The following is a 12500-nucleotide window of genomic DNA, read 5'->3' as shown; positions in this document are numbered from 1 at the left end:
TTATTTAGATATGATTTGGAAAAGTAGAATCATTAAAACAGGCTAACAGTTGTGCAATTAATAAAATTACATACATAAGGTTAGGAAGGTCTCAGTATGACAGTTTTCAAGTTTAATTTAGTAAATGCAACTGCAAACTTGAAAAAACAAAACTACTGTATGAATTTATGAGGCTTCCTCATGCAAAAGCTAGTTTATCTTGTATGCGTGGAGAGGTAATTAGCCATTCCTAGTGTCTTACAAGCTTTGGTGTATATATATGCTTTAAACTTAGTAGCTTCCTACTCTACAGCTCAGTTTTTCAGTCCTTATTCAGTCAAAAATCCCAGAAAGGTCAATGAGAGTTTTGCCTGAGTAAAAGATTATAGGATTTGCCTCCATAGCTTGTAATTTTTTTTAATGTGTAATGTGCCTTTTCTTTTTCTTGTGACCATAACTTTTTATATCATCCCAAGTACAAGAAAAAAACTGATTGGACCTCCAGGAAGTGCTCTGATGTTAATCAGGCTAGTGTGCAAGACAGAAAAGCTGATAGTCAGAAATTGCTCTTTAAACTAAGACAGACTGTCAGTCTTTAGGAATGGTGGGGAATGGCCTATTTATGTAATCAGATACTAAAGCTGGGAAGAAGCTGTCAGGCACATTCTTGTTGTGTAAGCAGCAGGCAAACTGTGCTTTATCTGACAGACAGTGTGTAAATCTGTCCATGCAAAAATCCAAATGTTTAGTTTGCTTCTAGTCACTGTAATAATCTGCTTATTTTCTTGTGCTAGAGCGATGACATCACTTAGCAGAATGCACCACAGACAGGAGTCCCAGATAAGGCTCTGTAACTGTCAGTCATTCACTCCTTGATTGGCAAGGAGATAAATAGGAATTTACTGCAGGTTTGCTTCCAGCTAAAAGAGCAGACAGCACCTTAGGATAACTATATGAAGAGGATGAAGTGTATTTAGCATGCTCAACCTATAGCTTGGGAAAATGGATAGAATAACTTCTTTCAAATTTCAGTATTTTTGTATATTAATAACGGCTACTGAATAGAACACTTTAAAGGCAAATTGCATGGATTGGTTGACAAAATCAGTAAAGTAATACAAAAACAACCATATGTAATTACATGATTTTTAAAACAATTTGTGAAAATACCAGTAATTGTTTCAGTATCATCATAATTGAGAATGGGGTTAGTGTCTTTCTTAAGTTAAAATCAAGGTAATATCATAGCATTTTCTGATATTTTGTCAAACTGAACCTTGTCCTGGAAAATAGCCTATTCTAGAGGTGGAAAATGATTGACTATATAGTAGTTAAACCATGGTAATTGATTAAAAAATTATTACAGACTATGTACATTGCTGATTTATTTACTTTGTGGTCAATAACTAGACAGACCATGGTCTAACCCTGAACAAATGAAAAATCTTTGCTATGGAGATGCAGTAACATGGATACATTATTTTTGTAAATGTTTTATATACAAAAAAAATAGTTACTTTAAAAAGAAAACTGCAATATAATAGGAAATCTATTCTAATCTTCTAATTGCATCTAATCTTCTAGATCTTCTAAGTGCCTCTAATTCCAAAGGAGAGTAAAAAATATATTTTAATACTGAATATGTCCAAAATATAATTTAATAAGAATAATAATCTGCCAGACTGAAAATCCATCTCTTTGACAATCTGATGATATGGGATGGAACACTGAAAATGCAAATAGTTCTTTAAAGAAAGACATAGACATCTAGAGTTGTTGTAATTAAGTAGCATGAGTTTTAAAAAAAATTTGTAAAGGTCAATGCTTCAAATTAATTGTTTTTTTAAATACTAATGAAATTTACCTTACAAAAGCATTGAAAGTCTGCCTATCCTGAGTGTAAGGCTTTTAAAGGAATATTCTTAGTTAAATTAGCCTCCAGTTCATCAAAAGGTAAAACATCCTAGAAGGTTGACCTAGTAGAGGAACATATCAGGCAGTGGCATACATTTTTGTATATCAAGCCAATTACTCTTGTTCTTATTGGGCCTAAAATGATGGGCACCATAAATGAGCATTAGTTAAAAGCACACTTTTTGTGCAAATGTGTTATGAGCTTTTTAGGTTACGTTTAGACTGAAAATTACATTTTTTTAAATCGTAAGTGTGCCCTCAGAATGACAACCTCAGATGATTGCATCTTAATTTAAAATACATATATACTTCAGTGAGACTTCTCCTGCTCACTAATAAAGAGGAAGAGCACAGTAATGGAGCATTCTCCATGTGCTGAAATAACTAATGGTCTTGTTTAATTTCAAAGGGTTAACCTTTTGAGAAGAAAGCTTCTGCTACTATCATAGTGATGGACTCTATATAAAAATCACAGTGATAGATGCTGTATAAAAATCTTTGAACTTTTGAGTTGCTGTATACAATTTCAATTTTTTTTTAAAATCCAGTTTCTCATCAGTTTAAAATGTACCATTGTTGGCATTTTACTTTTGATGAAATATGTATGATTTATATTATCACAGTATACTCAGATCGCCTTGTATTAATATAGCATTTTAAAAAGAAGCATGATATAGAAAAGTCCATGTTGTAACAAGATTGGCATTGTTGCGTCATTAGCATAATACTTCCATCTCCTTAAATCATAACTTTGTGGCATTTCTATATATTGTAGTAGTACACTTACAGTAGTCATACATCAACATCTTCTCACTATATTGAGACTACATCATCATCACAAGTAGTAATATTAAAGCACCCTGCACCAAGTGATGTAGCATTGAAGGTACATCACAATGAAGTCAAAGTAAAATCTTATTCAAATTAACTTTTAAAGGGGCACTGATGAGTGATCTAAATTTTATAGAAATCATTATGAAACCTATGATCGGTATCACCATTTCCATTCTTCTTTGTTTTTAAATTTTAAGTGCAGACATTTTTAATTTGAATTTAAACATTCCTGTGCAGTGTTTGCAGCCCAGATACTAAAGCACTGGGCTAGTTCATGAAAACAAGAATGTTGAGCTAACTAAAATATCATATAAACAAACGTGAAATTGACTAGTTTATTTTCATCATTCAAAGTAAGTGAAATACAGTAAGTAAACAAATAGTTAAGTGGTGAAAAGTAAATGAAATTTTAAAAGTTCAGTTTTTAATAAACTAAGATGTTATTAATAATACAACCAAGAAAAAATATTTACCTTACCATGTCTCTTTAAACAAAGTTATTTTGCTGTAACTATAGCCACTACATTGGCTGGAGCCAATGACTATGGAACTTAATAGAGTCTCGTTGACTTCAGTTGAAGTTGGATTGGGCCAATAATTAAAATATCACATTATAGTAAAATAATTTGTGTTATAGTAAGATCACACTTAGAAAAAATGCATTTATAAGCATTTGATTCAAATTGAGTTTGTCTTGTAATCTCACCTTAGTAAAATCATACAGGTGCTGCATTGCTGCTGCATCACTGCAATAAAAAAACAACCATGGCACCGAGTCTCAGAGCCCAGATTAATTGATTTGGGCTTAGAGGGCTTGGGCTGCAGAGCTAAAAATTGCAGTGTAGACATTCGGGCTCAGGCTGGAGCCTAGGGTCTGAGACCCACCTCATCACTGGGTTTCAGAGCCCGGGCTCCCGCCCAAGCATGAATATCTGGACTGCAATTTTTAGCCCTGCAGCCTGAGTCAGCTGACCTGGGCCAGTCACGGCTGTGCTGTGGGTTTTTTACTGCAATGTAGATGTAGCCTTATTGTGACACTGCATTGAAGTCGCACACAGTAGCAGTTACTGTTTGGTAATGCCTCACGAGAATTTTCAGCTGTAAAGTTATTCATCTAAATACAATGCAAAATATAAAAAATTTGACTAATTCTAGAAGCCACCTGTAGATGTAAAATCCATGCTCACTGCAACCTTTGAGGAGGTCTTTGTCCAGCTACCTGGAAAAAAAGGGGTGTTTGTCCTTCTAAGGGCTTCTTACAACAAGGTGGGGATTAGGGAGAAAATTTGCAGGGATGGACAGGAAGGGCAGGAAGTATTTGGGGCCAAGTCAGGAAACGTCGGTGCATTTTCCTTCCTGGTAACTAGAAGAGTGAGGGTTTGTACCCCATGCAGCCCTGGGGAGGCCCTCCTTTACTGGGATTGGGCTTGCAGCACTCACCCACTCATGAATTTGGCAAAAGGACCAGGTTCCTTCTTGACCCTCTGTGGGCATTATGCTAGTTGCCTTTTTTCCTTGGGGGTGGGGTGGGGAGGGGGACTAGGAAGGATTTTTTTTCATTCTCTGCTAAGGCAGAGTGGGTTTTTTCATCTTCCCCACAGCAAATCTGGGACCTGGTGGGATGCAGTAGAGTGGGTTAGGTTATAATGACATAACTTAGTATGTAAAACTTGTGACAGATGTCCATTGCAGCTACTCTGTGTGGAAGGGTTATGATTATTGGATAAAATGGATTGGAAAAGGATTTGAGGGAAAGCATCCCTTAAGGGAGCTGAGTAAGGGTGGGGGATTGGGGCTCCTACGTCTTATACAGTGGGGAGCCAGCCCCCTTTTAAGGGAGCTGAGGAGGGTGGGGTGGAGCTCTTATGTCTGGAACAGCGAGGAGCCAACCCCTCTTGTTTTATAGTCCCCTTTCATTTCATGTGATGAGAGGGTGATGCGGTCCCAGCATCAGGGTCGCTAGGACCTGCTTCGGAGTTATATGGAAATGATTAAGGAAAGGATGAATATGTGCACTGTACAATTTGTTGCTGGATGGGTATTCCCAGATATTTTAATTGAATAAAGTTGTGGCCTAATTAAACCACATCCATTGCCTTCTTACCCATTTGCTTGTTTATATTTTATAAAGAAGGCCTGAAAAGTGAATTTTTTGTTTTCGTTTGTGTTTTTCCCAATTTGTGGTTTTATGTCCTTTCTTTCTTCCCTTTCTTAACACATTAATAATTCATGTGTGACTCTTGGATGACTAGAGAGACCTAATAAATTCATGATATCAGCAGTATAAAGAAAGTGACATCTAATTGAGGGAGAGGGAAAGCCTTTTGGTCCTCCCTGGGTAATGACTACCACTTTGACCTCTCTCCCACAAGTGCTAAAATCTGGACTGCCTCTCTCGACCTCTTCCAAGATAAGCCATTTATCCCACTGAGTTGTGAAACCCTTCCAGTCCCAGATGAGTTCTGCAGCTGATGGAAATATGCCTTAATTCCCATACATCTTACTTTGCAAAATTGAGGGCGTGGCCTGATTGTCAATATCATAAAAAGAATGGCACTTCCATCATCTATGACCACATAAAAACAGATGTCTCTCAGTACTTGAAATCTTTATAGGAATTTTCAAAGCCTATTTCAGCTGTAAATATAAACTGAAAACATAAACAACAAAAAATAACCTCTTCTTTCTCCTTGATGTTGGCAAATGTAGTGTGCTTGACACCAAGCTTGTTAAAAATATATGGCATAGTGTAGTTTCTCTGATACCATACCACGTTGCTGTTTTACAAGCCTAGGCTTGTCACAAATTAAAGCTTTGTTGGATGGAATAAAGATGGCAATAAATATATGTCTCTGATGTCATTATGACCTAAATTAAACCAAAAACCCCAGAACACTGTTCTTCATCATATTTAAATAATCTTGCTTTAAAATATATTTTTCTGTAAAGATTTTATTAAAGATGGAATTTACTTGAGGAGGGGCAATTTAATAGCTTAGATTTTATTATATAGGAACTTGCAATAGATATTCCTGACATCTATCATTGTTCATTCTGTACTGTAGATACAGCCAAACAATAGATGACACTAACACCGTGGAAAAGATACAAAAATAATAACTGTCAAGCCTCTGGTGACTAATTTTGTAAAGAAATGCTGTCCATCTCCAGCTGTTAATATAAACAGAACCAACAAAGAGGGGCTTAATTTGTTAAAAATAGTAGATACCTTTTGAACATGGAATAGTCAAAATCCAGCAAGAAAGAGGATTATTTTGTTACCCCTATGTGGTAACATTATTTGTCAGCAATATAATCGATTATATAGACCACAAATTCAAGCTAATGTTAGAGGGAAGACTTTTCATGGGAAACCTTTCTGCTGAAGTTCATACTCAATGAAACCCTTATTTAGTGGCCCGCTTCTGCAAGCAAGAATATTAATAATTTTATTAAGTATCAGAGGGGTAGCTGTGTTAGTCTGGATCTGTAAAAGCAGAAAAGAGTCCTGTGGCACCTTATAGACTAACAGATGTATAGGAGCATGGCTGCATCCGACGAAGTGGGTATTCACCCACGAAAGCTCATGCTCCTATATGTCTGCTACTCTATAAGGTGCCACAGGACTCTTTTCTGCAATAATTGTATTGATGAGATTAGCTCCAAAGAAATCAACTCCTTGAATTTGTCAGAGTCTTACTTGAAAAGGACTGTAGGATTTGGATCTCAATGAATAAATTCCCTTGCTTAACAAGCTCAGCTTTTGTGAATTGATTAAATTGCCTACTGGGAGCCCAAAGAAGTTTGTTTGACTATGAGTCAGATGGATGTCCAAGGTATTTTATATTCCACTGTCATCTAGAAGTGAGGTAATAAACATAGCTGCTGGACTGCTGGATTTCTAAATAAATAAATCCTTTTGATAGCAAAGATCAAGAACAATGTTGGGAGGTAAAATCAGCTCCGACTTTCCCACTGGGGAAGAACCCATAGTATAAAGATGACCATAGCCCCAAGCTAAATTATTTGATCAGTATGATCTCCCCCTTCCTCCCCCCACCCCCCATTCCAGAAAGGATATTGAAGTGAATTCCTGGCTGCCTCCAAAGCTTTTCTGTGGAATGGTAAAAATAAAACCCAACATTATTTCTTGATACATTACTGGTTTAAACTAGTTGGTTTATAACATATAGCAATATTTGCACTGGCAGACAGCCTAGAAGTGTGAATCCCACTTAGTAAATCTTTTGAAGCAACCTTTTTAACATACACCTGTTGCTTCCTAAGATACTTTCAACTTTTCTTCCCTAAGATAGGATGAATTCTGTTAACCAGAGCAACTAGATGCCATGGTTACAGGCATCCAGAACCTTAGAGTTTGAATCTTGATCTTCCAAACCCGATTATGACTTAATTTCTTTCTCAAGATTAGGAGAGCCCCATGGATTTGGTATAAATGTGTGGAGCACAATATTAACCTCCTAAAGAAAAACAACAACAAATTATCATGTCTTAATACAACAAGGGAGGATGAAGTTGTCTGCAGTTGCCAGCTAAGATCATGCTAGATTCTAATGGCAACAATAGATGAGTTCTCTTCGAAGTATAGTATGATTTTGATGGCTTTTATGCAGTTAGGGCTTCCTGAAGTTTAGTGTTTTGTGTTTTGGGAGTCCTATTCAGTCTGATTAAAATAATGAATTTCAAACCCATCAAACACATTATTTGCGAGATTATCATTAACAATCATTCTCTGTAAAATCATACTGAGTAATTTGGGGCCAACTAACAATCTGATTAAAACAACCAAAGAAGTGCAAGTGGGCAGGTGGAAGATTCGAGTCACAAGTTAGGGTTTGCCACCTATGATGGACATCAGTTGATATATGTAATGGAAACTGTGGGAAAGTAACTCTTTATGGTATTATTCCAATAGACTGAATTATCCAAGAGGTTCCCTATTCCAATCCTATGTTCTAGCATTCTCTGAAACATAAGGTAAAGAAAAAGTAGTGTTCAAGTGAAACTGTAAGCTTTATTGGTGTAAAGGGGTTTGAATCATTAATATTGTACACAGATGTTCAATGTTTTTCTACATTATATATTTGTACTAGTAAAAACTCTTAGAACAGTGTTAATGAAACATACCTTCTTGGGCATTAAATATTAGGCTATGACACTATTTTAAGTGATTGTATATTATAAAAAGCTCTGTTGTCAGATTAATGTTATAAAATTGACAGAATATTATAACACCAGAGAAGAAGATAAATTATAAACTTTCCATTTTGCTGTAATGCAATGGTAGGAATGATGGGGTTAGGGTTATTGGTGGCATCATATCTTTCAGTTGGCCCATAAGCCTGTGGCCAATACATAAAATAGTCTGTGCTCCACTTTCATTTATAACCTAGTTGATTATAATTGTTTAATGTTTTAAAAATTAAAAAATGTATGTTTAAAGTGTGATTCTATTCTGAAAAGTGACTGTATAAAAATAGTACCTACTTACTCAGCAGATCCACTCTCTATGTATTTTCAGAGTCATAAATGACAAAAACTAAGCTTTTACTACATTTTACCTCTATTAAAACTGCAGAGCCAAAAAAGCTGTAAGATAGTAAGGGGTATTATCTTCTTGCTAATGTTATGCCTCTGCAAACCTATGGGCCAGAATCTTTGCCCATGTAAATTAGTGTATCTGGGATCTGGCCCTATGAGTTGGGATACATACATTTGAAATGTAAAGTGATATTGAATGGGTGTCACAGAGGGCAGAATCTGATCAGTGGAGCCAGAAAAAACAGTTTGATTTGAAGACCCCAGGTTGAGATTCCTAGACTGGCAGTTAGGAAAACGATCAATTTACTTGGAAACGGAACAAATTTGAGAGACAATAAATGCAGAACTCAACTATGCCATTTTCTGAAATGCACTTTTCAAAGTAGCCCCACTGTTATGTAGTTTGCCTTTCTGTTTCCACCCTCTATGAGTAGATACAATTCACCCTGCCCCTTTCTGTAGGAATGTAGTCCATCACCTGGCATTACTGCTCACTTTCCCAAAGTGTAGTCCTTTTTGAAAACATCAGACTACAATCTTCACATGCAGAAACTAGCAATGTGCCTCAGTTGAGTAATTTATGTGAAAAACTGTGTATTAAACAGTCCCTTGTCAGTCTTTTGTTAGCAACAAAATTGTAATGTGCTGAATTTTTGTTTTAAAATTTATCCAGATATATCGTTAGGTAGCAGAGGGTAACAGCTTCTGAATGATACATTACAACAAATAAGGATAACAATTTGGTTTTAAAAATAACTTTTATTCTCCTGCACTTTGAGAAATGTACTTTCTGTTTTAAATTGAATTTGGAACTCCGGATGATCGGTGCCAGGCTCATAGCCCTATTCTGTTAGTCCACAGAATAGGTACAGTACAGCACAATGTAGTGGCACAGTTAGATATATTGCACAAAGAGAGTACAGTGTGTAGGTATAGTAGCTCATTTGCCTCAGCTACTATAATACATTTAGGGGCAAGGGAGTAGTTCATTTCCCATACCCATCCATGCCTTGGCATGTGTTCCAAGAACCTCTTGGTGCCAGCTGGCGGAGGGCACTGGGGCATGTGGAATTTTATGGGGATCTTCAGGGTTAGATATATGCATAATAGTTCATTAAATGGTAGCATATGAAATCTCTAGTAAGAGCCAATAGCCCACTTGTCATCATAATGCAAAATGCATGGATGGATAGTATTAGGGGAGTTATGTGTCTGTACTGAAAATTATGTTCTTGATGCAGGTTACCAGGAGGTGACATGTCTCAGGTTCCTTTCAAGCAGGAGATAATGGGTGCTTATCTCTCTGTCTGGGCCCCTGTGTATGTCTCACCATGGATGCCTGTTTGCATTCTGAGCCAGATGCTAATCAAGAGATTGTGAAATTTTCATGAATGGAGATTTATGGAAATAAAAAAGGTCCCATTGTGCTGTTTATTTTTGAGTATATCTGAGGGTGCAGAGGTGCATTCTGTATCGTCACTAGGGAGACAGGCTTAATAGCATGTTTGTCTTAAGTACAGAGGATCACAACCAGGCCTGGCTGTAAAGCGCTGAAAGGATTTTGGGTGAGCATTGCGCTATAAGACATGAAAGTGTCTAGTTAAGTAAGTCTGCATTCTCAAATGTGTGCTATGATTTTTATATTAACCATTTGTTTCTAGTATCAGAGGGGTAGCCGTGTTAGTCTGTATCTGTAAAAGCAGTAAAGAGTCCTGTGGCACCTTATAGACTAACAGACGTATTAGAGCATGAGTTTTCGTGGGTGCATGCATCCGACGAAGTGGGTATTCACCCACGAAAGCTCATGCTCCAATACGCCTGTTAGTCTATAAGCTGCCACAGGACTCTTTGCTGCATTTGTTTCTAATACTGATACTTGCTATCACTTGAATCTCTATACTTTGCTAAATACACATTTACTTGTTTTCATTATAAACAATCTTAGGTGCTGAGTGTTAAGCAGAGTGGTGAGGTGAGATGTAACTGGTAAGCTGGGGTAACTGTTTCTTTGGAAGCTGTGAATCTGTGAATATGGCCTGGTGAGTGTTCAGTGGAACAGGGACTAGATACTCCAGGGAGAGTCACTTATCACTAGCCTGTAGAGAAAGAGTGAGGCCTCCATAGGTCTAGAGGAGAGTGCTTATGTTGTCTGTGGTCGGCAGAGTTGAAGAGCTGATCCACAGCAGACACAGACAAGGTTTCCTAATGCGAAGGTGCCTCACAACCCTGGGAAGCATCACAATGTATCTGTTGAAATTACAGCAAAGGTGCTATTTGTGATAGTAATTTTTGTGTTTTAGACATGTTCACTGCAATGATATCACCAAAATATGCTGCATAGGCAACTTATGGTATACATTACAATTACTATTGTGGCTGGGCTAAACTGATGAAAAATCATTTGTGAAATGTATGGAGAGGGGGGTTGGCCTATTAATTCAGAATTATTTTCAAGTCTTGGAAATTTAGCTTTTGATCAGATTTTTGCAGATTGGCCTACCAAATCAGGTACTTGTGTGAAAACACATGCTTCCAAAAATCTGTTCATTTGCAATTTTGTATCAAAATACCTTGTCAAAATACATTGTCGTTGGCAATTGTGGATTGTTGAAGGAGACAGATTATAGGGAGAGCTTGTAGCTACGCCGAAAGTTTAGGTTGCCTAACACTTTATAAGACTCTGCTTTTAGTGCTATAATTATGCCAAACTTAATCTTTTTTGGTGAGGGGGAGGGAATAGGTAGAAGCAAAGCAGATTGGCAGGGACTGGAGCCAGAGTGGGGGCCTACTCGGGGTGAGAGACGTGGAGACAGGGACAGGAGCTGGGTGGGTAGAAAGGAGAGGGGGCAGGAGCCAGGAGGGTTTATAACTTCCAGAGCACACTTCCCTTCCAGAACCTGAAATCGAACCCAGGATTCCTGAGTCTGTTATCAGAAAAGAGCTGGGAAATTCGCTGCAAAGTGTGCGTCTCCCCACCACTGCCCTCCACTACTGGGGCTGGCTCACATAAAGAGTAACCACTACTACTGCCATCAGTAACCCTGTTAGCTTTCTTTTTCCAGTTTGCTTTTTTAAAAAATCCAGGTTTTTTTAGCTGTAATATCCTATATTAAAAGAATGTTGAGGTTGCAATGTCAAGAGCTCAAAAGTTAGGAAATGTCAGAATTAAGGTTACCCATGCAAACTTAATTCGGCCTCCTGATGTGTATGAATTATAATATGATCTGTAATTACATGATCTCATACCGTTTTTTCCCCAGGACCCCTTTTTCATTCAGTGCACAGAATGAATGATGTTCAGAGAATAAATCAGGGTCGTAGAGTGAATGAGGCTGTTGTCTGTAGGACCTTTCCAACTTTGGCAACAAATGGAGAGATCCTACAGGCAACGTGTTTCCTCACTAACACAGCCCTGATTCATCCCTAGAACTGGTCCCTCCTGTGCACTGAATGAATCAGGGATCCTGTGGAAAAAATAGTATGTGATTGTGTAATTTCTGACTGTATCATAAGGCATATGCCCAAGAGGGCTGAATTAAAGCTACATGGGCAACCTTTGTCATGTCTTAACTTTTATGGGCTTAACTTTGCAACCTTGGCATTTTTAACGTAGTTTTTTGTGTGTAACAGTACAGTCTATATTCATCAGGTCAGTTAGGGACCCAACTGATTAGGGATGCATGCACTCTGGTTCCACCGCCAGAAGTGGCCTGGGGATCAGACTAGGCTCTACATATTTGGAAAAACAAAGAAACACACCAGCAAACAAAGAAACACAGTCAGTGGTCTGATGAGCTGCCACTTGAAGGGCACCAGCTTTGTTTTACAGTTATCCTCTGAGTGGGAGCAGATGGTGGCCCAATGAGAGCAGCTTCTTATTATTGTGAGACAGTTTTATATCTCTGGCACTGGAGTAATACTGTGATTTCTCATAAGGGACACAGGTTCTTCTCTACATCCAGAGAGTGGTATCTGCCCCATTTGCCTGTGGGGATGGAGTTAATCCACATGAACACCTCCTAAAACTGTTTTGCCAGTAGTTGGCTTCCACTTCTGGCCCAGCTGCTGGCCCTGTTATGTTTTTCTTCTCTTGCTTCTGCTTCATCTATAGGGTCGTGGCGGCTGCTGCAAGAGAAGCCAGTGAGGTGGAGGAGTGCCTTTAAACTAGAATTATAGGCAGCAGGAGTAAAGGAATTAATTTTTAAGCTGAG

At 37.8% G+C, this 12500-nt stretch overlaps 1 protein-coding gene and 1 long non-coding RNA gene across 4 annotated transcripts in view; one reads left to right on the top strand and one right to left on the bottom strand.

Moving 5' to 3' along the window:
- The window catches only part of LOC120397456, a 5505-nt gene extending 2777 nt beyond the window's left edge, over positions 1 to 2728 (bottom strand). Inside the window, exon 1 of the long non-coding RNA XR_005593810.1 lies at positions 2681 to 2728. This is a non-coding gene — a long non-coding RNA (uncharacterized LOC120397456). The remainder of the gene's footprint in view (positions 1 to 2680) is intronic.
- Positions 1 to 12500, top strand: part of ZNF407 (zinc finger protein 407) — a 437775-nt gene that overhangs the window by 236928 nt on the left and 188347 nt on the right. The gene's annotated exons all lie outside the window — the stretch shown is intronic.

The sequence above is a fragment of the Mauremys reevesii genome, linkage group 2 (assembly GCF_016161935.1).
Source record: "Mauremys reevesii isolate NIE-2019 linkage group 2, ASM1616193v1, whole genome shotgun sequence".
NCBI lineage: Eukaryota > Metazoa > Chordata > Testudines > Geoemydidae > Mauremys > Mauremys reevesii.
This window is presented reverse-complemented; position numbering and strand designations above follow the sequence as displayed.